The 11,333-nt window shown below is 44.8% G+C and overlaps 1 long non-coding RNA gene across 2 annotated transcripts in view; it reads left to right on the forward strand.

The window, feature by feature from the left end:
- The window catches only part of LOC118147844 (uncharacterized), a 148,755-nt gene extending 137,657 nt beyond the window's left edge, over window positions 1-11,098 (forward strand). For both annotated transcript variants that reach the window (XR_013527149.1, XR_008476913.2), the window contains 2 exons: window positions 9,183-9,254; window positions 9,469-11,098. This is a non-coding gene — a long non-coding RNA (uncharacterized LOC118147844). The remainder of the gene's footprint in view (window positions 1-9,182; window positions 9,255-9,468) is intronic.
- The last annotated feature ends 235 nt before the right edge of the window (window positions 11,099-11,333 follow it).

An 11,333-nucleotide genomic window follows, 5' to 3' on the forward strand; every position in this document is an offset into this window, starting at 1 on the left:
TGAGAATCAGTCAGGGTCAAGCAGGACATGAATCAGCTCAGGCCTGTAAAAGACCATTAGCTGTCAACAGCAGATGGGAACAGCCTGGCTAAGCACTGTCCAAAGGTAAGAGAACGCTAACCGCAGGGACAGAACAAGGCTTCCCTCATAGAGCACCAACACCAGATCCCCTGTCTCACTCCCTCTTGGCTTCGACTGAAGGCTCTTTTGGGGATACTGAAGAACCCCTGTGTCTCTTGTTATCTGATGATTTCAGTTACAGGAAACTCTTTTTCCTAGTTTGGGACATAATGAATGGATCAATGGCTGACTTAATGAATAAGAGAGGGAAGTAGAAACAGGTATACTCGATGGGTAGGACCACAGGTGTACTCTATGGATAGAACCAATAGCAAATATTTCAAGGACAGTCGGACTGAGTTTCGGGAATGCCCCAGGCTAGGGGTATGACCTTCATGGACTTCATGGGCCAAGGCAACAGTGAGAACAGCAACCATTTGTTAGAGGGTTCCGCCACGGTCAAGCATTGCGTTCTATGCTGTGTTAGGATTCTTGCTGCATTGAGTCACAAAACCCAACTCAAATTGACACGTTGGATATCAACCTTGACCAAAATTCACTTGAAATTAAACTTTTTGTTTTAAACTATTTGGTTTCTTTACAAGGCTCAAATCCTCTAAGGTTTACAGAGACAGGAAGAGAAAGGTAAGGCAGAATTTGCATTTTATTATGCCTGTGAAGTGTCTTAGCATGCTGAGCTGACAGTCAAAGATCTGCCACCATAATGATCATTCCACTATTTGTTGGGTCCTTTCCACATATCAAACCACAGAACCCAAACAACTTTGCAAAAGGGTAATTTTGTCATAGATGGAGATTAAGGTTCAGAGAGGTTAAACAAATTTCCCGAGATCATTAAGCCATATGTGACAGAGATTAAATCTGAGCCCAGGTGTCTCTGACCCCCAAAGCCCATGTGTTTTCCACCATAGCACATTGATCAAATGGTCATTGGCATCTATTGCTATTTGCAATTTGAATTTGCTTGTGAAGGAGGGAATGTGGGCTATAAACGTGCTCTGATATCCCCAGATCTCTCATTGCTTCTGTGACTCACCGCATCTCATCCAAGTCACCTTGGAGCTTCTGTTAGTTGGGTGTACACCAGACATATCCAGCCCTCAAAGGTCTTGAGGGCTCCAGTGTAGGTACATGCTCTGATCACAAGGAGGAAGGTCTCCACCTGGGTCCCCTGCATGGAAGGGATTGTCACTCTGTATGGCCATCAAAGGGTGAAATGCTTAAAGTATTGCCCTTCTTGCCATTCTAGCAGGATTTTCTTGGAGACAGGCTGCCCGAGCTTGAGAAGTTTTATCTTTCATCTTCTAACTCAAAAGAAAACAAGACGAATCTCTGTTAACATCTAGCTTCCCCTGACCCTGAATATTCCCCTGTCCCTCTCTTCCCAGGTAACGTAGTGGTATAGGGCAGTGGCTCACTCAGTTGGAGGAAACCACACTTTGAAGCAACATCCTCTCCCCTAAATAAGCTTTAAGGCCTTGTGGTTCACCCTGGGCTCACCTAACTCGGTCTACATCGTTCCTCCAGAGGACACTTACACATGGTTGGATATTGCCCCTTTGATTCATTTGGTTGAGCACCTCAACCAAATGATTTATTGAGCACCTACTATCTGCCAGATACTATCGTAGGTGCCAAGAATACTTGTGTGAATAGGACGGAAAGGTCTCTATCTCAATGAAATTTATACTGTGGTAAAAGAGATAGACAATAAAATAATTAAATGAGTAGTAAGATAATTTAAATGTTTGACTAGTGCAATGGACAAAAGAAATATAGTGATTAGATAGAGAGTAACAGAGGGTGCGGGAGAACCTGCTTTAGAAAGAGTGCTCAGGGCCAGACAAGCTGGCTTATGCCTGTAATCCCAGCATTTTGGGAAGCCAAGACAGGGAGATCACTTGAGGCCAGGAGTTCAATACCAGCCTGGACACCATAGCAAGGTGCCATCTCTACAAAAATATAAGAAAAATCAGCCAGGCATGATGACGTACACCTTAGCCCCGGCTACCTGGGAAGCTAAGGTGGGAGGCCCGGGGCTTCAAGGATGCGATGAGCTATGATGGTGCTACTGAACTCCAGCCTCGGTGACAGAGCGGAGCGCTGTCTCTAAGAAAAAAGGAAAAGAAGAGGAAAGAAAGTTTGCTTAGAAAAAGCCTCTCCAAGAAGGTGATATGTGAGCAGAGATCTGAAGGTTGAGAAAGACCCAGCCTTCTAAGAGTCAGTAGAAGAACATTCTAGGCAGGGAGAACAGGAAGTAGGCAAGAAACTGGGACAGTCCAGCAAAAGCAGCTGCAGCTTAGTGAGCAAGAGAGAGTGGTCAATGGAACAAAAGAGGAAGATGAGGCTAGGTCGTGGAGGCTTTGTAGGTCATGGTTAGCAGTTTGAAGTTTATTCTACACGAAGAAGAAAAATAATAGAAGATTTAAGCAGGGCAGTGACATACATGATTAGATTTAAATGTTTAAAAATCCACTCGTGACTGGGCACTATGGCTCATGCCTGTAATCCTAGCACTTTAGGAGGCCAAGGCCAGTGGATCACCTGAGGTCAAGAGTTTGAGACCAGCCTGGCCAACATGGTGAAACCATGTCTCTACTAAAAATACAAAAAAAGGATAACTGAGTGTGGTGGCATGAGCCTGTAGTCCCAGCTACTTGGGGAGGCTGAGGCAGGAGAATTGCTTGAACCTGGGAGGCAGAGGTTGCAGTGAGCCAGGATCACGCCACTGCACTCCAGCCTGGGTGACAGAGGGAGACTCCATCTCCAAAAAAAAAAAAAATTAACTCTTGTGATGTAGAAAACAGACTAAACAGGGAGGGAAGTGGAAGAAAGGAGACCAGATAGGAGGGTCTGACTGCAGTCCAGGCAAAAGATTATGGTGCCTTGGACTGGGGGGTGACAGCAGAGATGGCAGGAAGAGGATGCATTTGGGACATATTCTCCAGATAGAATTGGCAAGACTTGGTCATGAGCTGAATGCAGCAGGGAAGCACAAGGGAGAAATCTAAAATGATTCCTTTGGGTTTAAACAACTGTTTGGAAGATTATGCTCTTTATAATTTAACAAATTTTATGGAAAGAATTGCAAAAAACAGATGGCGAAGATGGGGCAGGGAAGTGTGGGCATAGGAAGATATTATTAGAAATCCATGTGAAGCTCTTGGTGGCAATTGGTCATGATTCTGGGACCCAGAGGAAATATTTGGGATAAAGTTACACGTTTGGAAGTCACCCACGTAAGGAGAAGTTAAAGACGTGAAATGGAAAAAGAGAGAAGACCCAGGGCAGGACTTGGTGCGTAAGTTCATTCACGGAAGAAGAAATCGCCGGTTTTAATAGTAAATTAAGCAAGACAGAAGCATGCAGTGTAATCAGAAAACCACTTGATTCTTTTCCTCCACTACCTATTCAACCATACCCTCCATGGAACTAGTTATTCCCTGCTCCCTTGAAGAAAATTGAAGGTGACAGGCCGGGCGTGGTGGCTCACGCCTGTAATCCCAACACTTAGGGAGGCTGAGGCAGGCAGATCGCCTGAGGTCAGGAGTTTGAGACCAGCCTGACCAACATGGAGAAACCCCGTCTCTACTAAAAATATAAAAATCAGCAGGGAGTGGTGGCATGCGCCTGTAATCCCAGCTACTCAGAAGGCTGAGGCAGGAGAATTGCTTAAACCCGGGAGGCAGAGGCTGCAGTGAGCCAAGATCGTGCCACTGCACTCCAGCCTGGGTGACAGATTGAGACTCTGCTTAAAAAAAAAAAAAAGAAATGCCCACTGGATTTGAAGACTTGTGCAGTTCCATTTCAATGTAGTGTTGGGAACAAAAGGTATATGTAAATGTTAGATACGTCCCAGAATCTCTTCAGCCCTTTTTCCTTGCAAAAATAATCCCTACTGCCAGCTCCACTGTAAATCCTAACTGGTTTAAACCAAACACTATGACCCACTTTTCTTTGGCCATGGCCATCTGGTGCCATCCTGCCATTCTGGCCAACAAGATGTGGGGGATGTCTGTTGAAGGATCTCTGTAAAGTTTCTCTTTTTTTTTTTTTTTTTTGAGACAGTCTCACCCTGTTGCCCAGGCTGGAGTGCAGTGGCGCAATCTTGGCTCACTGCAACCTCCACCTCCCAGGTTCAAGCTATTCTCCTGCCTTGGCCTCCTGAGTAGCTGGGATTACAGGCATGCGCCATGATGCCCGGCTAATGTTTGTATTTTTAGTAGGGATGGGTTTCTTCATGTTGGCCAGACTGGTCTTGAATTCCTGACCTCAAGTGATCCGCCCGCTTCGGCCTCTCGAAGTGCTGGGATTACAGGTGTGAGCCACCAAGCCTGGTCATCCTTTCCTGGAGTCTTCTGCACTGATCCTGCTGATGCCCCTGCAAGGAAGAGCTGCCAGTTTTCACACTATTGTGACTACCACTGCTTGCAAGCTCTGTCCCGGAGACCTGTGGACGGAATCCCTCCAGCCATCTCTGAGCGCCTTCTTTGTCTGGAGAAGGGGCAGTAGCTGACCCCTGCAGAGCCGATCTGCATCTCCAGGATAACCCCTGCTCCAGAGGGCTGATGGGAGCTCAGCTTTTTATTCTCTTGAGGTTCTTCCCAAGAAATGCCCAATCTTATAAATTGTGACTTCCCCTCGCAGAGAAATACAGATTATCCAGGCATCTAGCTTGCAGTTATTGGGTTTGTCTTCCAAGCCCCACTTCGCCTGGGGCTGCAGACCAGCTCAACCGAATGAAGTTTGTTGTTACTTAACCCTCCCCGTGCCATTCTACTTCCCAATTATAATTGCACAAAAAAAATATACATCTATGCCTGTCGGAATATTAACCCCTCTCGCCCAAAGTTGGGAAGCTTAACTTGAGTCAGCAGCTCTCCCACTTTCCTGGCCACTTGAATTCACATGCAAATTAACTCAAGGTACAAGGTCTCCCCCCAGGGGAACAGAAACATTCAGTCTCCGCTGGGGCAGGAGCTATATCAGACAACATATTTACTGAACATCTAAATAATGATGTACAAGGGCACTGCCGTGAAGCATTTCCAGTAGAACTGTGACAACAATGCAAAGGACCGGGTCAAGAACCATGTTGATTTGCCTTTCTATTGCTTCCTGTCCAGAGTCACAATTTGTTCCATATTTCACTTCCCCTCCTCATGTAGCAGTACAAGAAACTGTTTAGCCAAAACTGTTTAGCACCCATGCTGTGAGGTACAATTATGTACACTCAAATAGAGACACCTGTGAAAGCCAGACAACTGAGTTTCATTTCCTTATGAAATTTCAACAATTCGTTAACTAAAACATTACATTGACCAAAATATTTTAAACATCTAAAACTGGCTCCCTCTGTTGGTTAAATTCCAATTGATGCACCAAGCCTTGTTTTATGACATTGAAATAGAGTGGAGACCCCTCGTAGGGGACTGTGGGCCCCTCGAGCATGGAAATGAAGAAAAATCTTGAGTTTCTTTACGGAAAATTCCAGGCACCTAGCTAACGCTGAAAAGTAAATGAGCGAATCGATAAGAAGGCAAAGGTAGCTTAAAGCAGTAACCAAGGAAGTCAGAGCCACGAGGACGTTGGCTTCCAACAGAGGCATCTTAACATACGTCCCTGAGTTTTGTTCAGAAACGTGTACCCCCACCCAATAGATCCACTGACACGTGAACCTCAGACAAGGGGTAAATGAGGACTAAACTCCAACACCCCTTCTTTGCTCTAAATTTCTTCCTCAGGGTGCTGGTGGAGGTCACACCACAAGCCAGTGCTAACAGTCTTTTCTGCTGATCCCAAATTTTTAGGATACCCTTAATTTATATGGTTTGGACCTGTATCCCCAGCATATCTCATGTGGAATTGTAACCCATGGTGTTGGAGGTGGGGCCTGGTAGGAGGTGATTAGATCATGGGGCAGAGTTCTCATGAATGGGTTAGCACCACTGCCTAGGTACTGTTCTTGTGATAGTGAGTAGTGAGTTATCATGAGATCTCATTTAGAAGTGGGTAGCACCTCCCCGCCTCCCGCTCTGGCTCCTGCTCCAGCCATGTAAGATGTGCCTGTTTCCCCTTCATTTTCCACCGTGACTGTAAGTTTCCTGAGGCCTCCCCAGCCCTGCCACCTGTACAGCCCATGGAACCATGAGCCACTGAAACCTCTTTTCTTATAAATTACCCAGTCTCAGGCATTTCTTGATAGCAGAGCAAGAGCAGACTAATACATTAACCAATCACAAATAAGAAAAATCTTTGAAACTCCCTGTGACCTGTAAGCCCCGGCTTCAAGATATCCTCCCTTTCAGGCCAAACCAATGTACAGCCTCCCTGTATTGACTAATGAATTTGCCTGTAACCTCTGCCTCCTACCTTTGACCTTTACCCCTGAGCCATCTGGGGGCTTGGGTCTGCAGCATAAACTACTCACTTCTCTTTGCTTGTTCTTTTCTCTCACTGCAAACCTCAGCGTGGATGTTTTGGCCCTACTGTGTCCAGCAAGCCCACCCCAGTTTGGTTCAATAACAACATTTTCTACCAATGTAGTTTTGGCTAAAATTCAGATTGTGTATTAAATAAAAAGAAACGAACAATATGGTCACTTAAAAAAAATCTCGGCATTTACCTGGAAACATGAGAAATGAGATTTTTTTCACTTAAGACAGTAATTCAAACTACTAAATCATGCTTGAAAATGTTAATATGTCATATTAAAACATATTTTAATTTTCATTTATTTATTTATCTTTAGAGACAAGATCTCACTGTTACCCAGGCTGTGGCACTAATAGCTCACTACATAATTGAAATCCTGAGATCAAGTGATCCTTCCACCTCAGCCTCCTGAGTAGCCAGGACAGGGTCTCCCTGAATTGCCCAGGCTGGTCTTGAATTCCTGGCTTCAAGTGATCCTCCAGCCTCAGGCTCTCCATTAGTTGGAATTACAAGCTATTTAAGCATCTTGCACTTGATCTTAGCCAAAAGGCCAAGAAGTAATATTAAAGCATTTTAATACTAAATTTATTTATTTTCCAGGCATAGTATATAAAGTCTGCACCTGAACATACTTCATACTTTAAGATTTAGCTACCTCAGCCCCATGCACCCAAGTCTTAGCAAGCATGACTATAGCCACCAGTTACCTGGGCATGTCTGCAGCCTCGGAATTTCTGAAGCTGACCTCACCTTCTTATCTTGATTTAACATTCTTCTAATTCTAACAACCCAATTAGTTTCTCCTCTCACCTTCAGGCCATCAAGCTCCAGATGATTCTCAGTAAGGAATATCATCCTCTCAATATTCCAGAGGCACCATTCTGTAGGGGACCCTTAGACTGCCCATCAGGGGGATAGGAAGGAGCTGAAACCCTGCCCATTTCCCTCGGACCTGGCTAGATACTACTCTCACCAACTCACAGAGTCACCCTCCTGCACTGACAGGTAACAAGAGGCCAAGACCCACAGAACCACCACTGCCCCATTACCAGTGGGAAGCAATTACAGAAGACTGACCTTCATCCATTTTCATCCAAAAGGACAAATGAATTGAATCAAGGTCCCATTTTCAGCTGGGTGTGGTGGCTCTCCCAGCACTTTGGGAGGTGGAGGCAGGCGGATAATGAGGTCAGGAGATCGAGACCATCCTGGCTAACATGGTGAAACCCCATCTCTACTAAAAATATAAAAAGTTAGCGGGGTGTGGTGGCACGTGCCTGTAATCCCAGCTACACAGGAGGTTGAGGCAGGAGAATCGCATGAACCCAGGAGGTGGAGGTTGCAGTGAGCCAAGATCACGCCACTACACTCCAGCCTAGGCAACAGAGCAAGACTCTGTCTCAAAAAAAAAAAAGCAAATTCTCAGACCCTTCCCCAGACATACAGTCAGAAATTCTAGATATGGGTTCCAGAAATGTGAGTTTTAGCAATCTTACAGGTGATTCTGATGAATGATAAAGTTTGAGAATCATGACTCTGGACTGAGGAACATGTACGAAGGCACAGAGAGAATGTGGTCTTCTCCAAGCTATACTCCAAATATGAGAATGGCGATCCTGGTGCCTGTCAGAGACGGCAACACCAGACCTAGTTCAATTCTTGTTTAACAGAAAAATAGAATAGGAAAAAACTATTATTCCTTAAACGCAGAGTATACACCAGGCCCTGTGCTTCGCATGGTTTCTCTTATCTAATCCTTACTACAGCTATATTATTAATATCCATTTCACAGATACGGAAGTTGAGGTTCTGAGAGGTTACAGAGCTTGCCCAACCTCACTCAACTAGTAAGTACCAGAACTGGGATTTGAACCCAGTTCTCTCTGACTCCAGAACCCAGTGAGTTTTCTCGGGCAGCCCACTGCTTCCAGGAAAAACAGCTCAAGATAAAGAAGTTAGGGCATTTCAGCAGCTCCACTCACTAAGACTCCTGGGAATGGAGCAGGCTGACAGAGCAGCCATTGTTTGATGTCCTGTGACTGAAAAACTGACTTTGACTTTATTATTATGCCTTTGGAGACAGAGCCCAAAATGAGCAAATTTGCCTTTAGGTATGAGAGACGTTCCATATCAGATAATGATTCTGGCTGTGCACGGGAGGAGTACTCCGAGGTCCCCTGAGCCTTAGACCAGAGCGGATCCAGCTCTCTTTTGCCTGCTTATCAGAGGAAATGTCCTTATATTAACATCCCTGGAGAGAAACATCTGATGAAGGGCTTGTAAACCAGTTGCCACCACATGATAATGAGGTATAGTATTGTCAGTCTTTGAATGAAGATGAGAAAAAAAGTTGTCAGTGCTTAGCAGTAGAAAGAAGCACTTGGAAGAGGCATGGTTACACTTTTGTCTAGAGCAGTATTGCGCACTATGTGCGAGCAATGCGGGTTGAAGATCAACTGAGGCAAAATTGCAGTGTTTGCCCTCGAGCAGGCCCTGGAGTGTGCTGGTGCTCATTCTGTTTTGTCTGTTTCATGTGTAAAGAGCTGCTGGTCAACCTTGTCTATTTTTATCAGGATGAAAAAATTCACTGTGGCAGGCACCATGCTGAATTGTTCAAACCCTGATGCTCAGCATACGCTGAGATAATTTTGTTCATGTTTGCACAGAAACTGAGAGTCACCAGTGGCATATGAAACTCTTCCGCTGCCTTGAGCGTGAAATGGTCCCCAGAAGACAAGGTATGTTACGAAGGGTGGCCACCCATTCTGCTGTGGCTGTTTTGAGCCTGTCTACGCAGAGTGCTGTGAAATCTGTGGGAACATATTAGAACCTATTAGTGTTGACCGTGTGCAGATGGCCTATGATCATAGGAAGGGCTGGTGTGCTGCAGAAGCGTGCTTTTCTCATGCCTAGCATTAATCCTTTTTGTTGTATGTATCTTCTTCCCCAAAGTCAGATTTATTATTCAAAAAAATGCAGCCTCAGTAAAGACATCCATGCCTCCAATTCTTCCAATTATGCATTTTGATCAGCTTGATCAAGAAACACCAGAAAAAGTATCTGAATGGACAAAAGCAGGTGGTCAGCAGATCAGTGTAGACAGTCTTGTCCCCTGCTTTGAACTACAAGTGTTCTGGCCTTTCAGGTGATGCTGATGACACCCTTTCTCAGAAATTGGATTATCTGAGTCTCTCTAGGCAAGGAACATTTTTATCAATGAAGAATTTTGGAAAGACAGAGTAGAGCATTAATCCCTCAAGGACCCTAAAGGATGGGGTGGGCATGAAGATTACATGACATAGTTCTTCCTCAAATTTGATGATAAAAGTGTCTTCAGCAGCAGCCCAGTGAGAAGGATATTCCAGCCAATCAGCATTGGGTATCTGATAACATGTTTGAAAATCAGAACAAGCTAAAGCAAAACAACCAGAGTCTTGCAAGTAAAAGTTACTGACCTGATATGGACTGGGCACAAGACGAACAGTTTCTGCTTGTGGCAACCATCCAAGCCCTGCAAGCAGTAGAAGGCTCCAGAAACTGGATCTGGACCATGGGCCTCCGGGGTATGCTAATGATCAGACACAGGGGTAGGAAAATCCCCTGGGGTTTTTGTCAGACTTGAAACCAGAGCAACGTGCTCAAGATTCTGTGGATTCTTTGGCTTTGTCCAACATCACAGTAGCTTCAGTGGATGGATAAAGCAAGCTGAGGTCATCCTTATATTCTCTGCAAACTCTGAAAAAAACGGAGGCAGAAGATTGTGAGCAAATCGGCAGTATGGAAACTTTGAACTCTGCTGCATCGAAGTGCAGAGTCCTTAAAGAGTCTAAGTTCAGAATTTTGTCTAGAAAAAAAATCATGCCTGAAGAAAAACGGGTACATCTGCCAGTACAGACAATCCAAGTCTCAATTCAGACCACAGAAGGTCAGGTGATGTCACTACAACATCAAGTTCAGGCAGCATCCTATGAGTGACAAGACCTGGGTGCACCTTCTTGAAGAGAGGGGATCCAGATCTCATCAGCATTCCACAGGAGAAGCAGAAAGTCCCACTCTGACAACATCCCAAATATTCTTACAGAAAGAGAACAATCTCCCAAGGACAGACTGCAGCTCTACAACTCCCATAACTACGAGTAATTTATGTGGAACAAAAGTGCGCAGGAAATCCAAGCATATATCCAGAAGGCCAGCCTCTATATTGGAATGCCCATCCACTTCTGACCATTCATATGTACCCAGAAGTGAAGAGATTTCTGGGATTTCTGGTGTTCCTCCTTCTCATCCCTCTTCCGACTCAGAGCAAAAGGATATTTTCTTGGACAAATTGGTCCCTCCACCCCAGCCACAGAGATACGCCAACCATACAGACGACCTTGTCCAACGTCTGCACTCCCTGCCGGTCAGTTTGGTTAGAGGACAGCTCAATGCAAGAAAAAAAGCAGATGCAAGTGCAAAAACTATTATTTCTTCAGATAGTCGCTGTGCAGATAATGTGTTTAAAATGTAGCATTAACCATCAAAATCCTCTTTTTTTCTTACGTAAGGAAGTTGCTAAAATAAAGTGTTTTGCCCATGTAAATGAGAGTCAGCTGCTATTTACACATCTGATTGACATTTGAAAGGTGCACTTTCTCCGGTTTACCCTCCTCAGATGGTACCTAACAAAAATGTTACAGTTTCACACAGCTCCTTTGGTCTCGATCCCTAAGAGAATACTCAAGAAACTACCCAAGGTGATTGAACAGGGGTGTTGATTTTAGAAGATGGAAAACTCCAGTCACCTCAATAAAGCAATAATGACTGTCATTCAGGTC

This window comes from Callithrix jacchus, chromosome 15 (genome assembly GCF_049354715.1).
Source record: "Callithrix jacchus isolate 240 chromosome 15, calJac240_pri, whole genome shotgun sequence".
NCBI classification, from domain to species: Eukaryota; Metazoa; Chordata; class Mammalia; order Primates; family Cebidae; genus Callithrix; species Callithrix jacchus.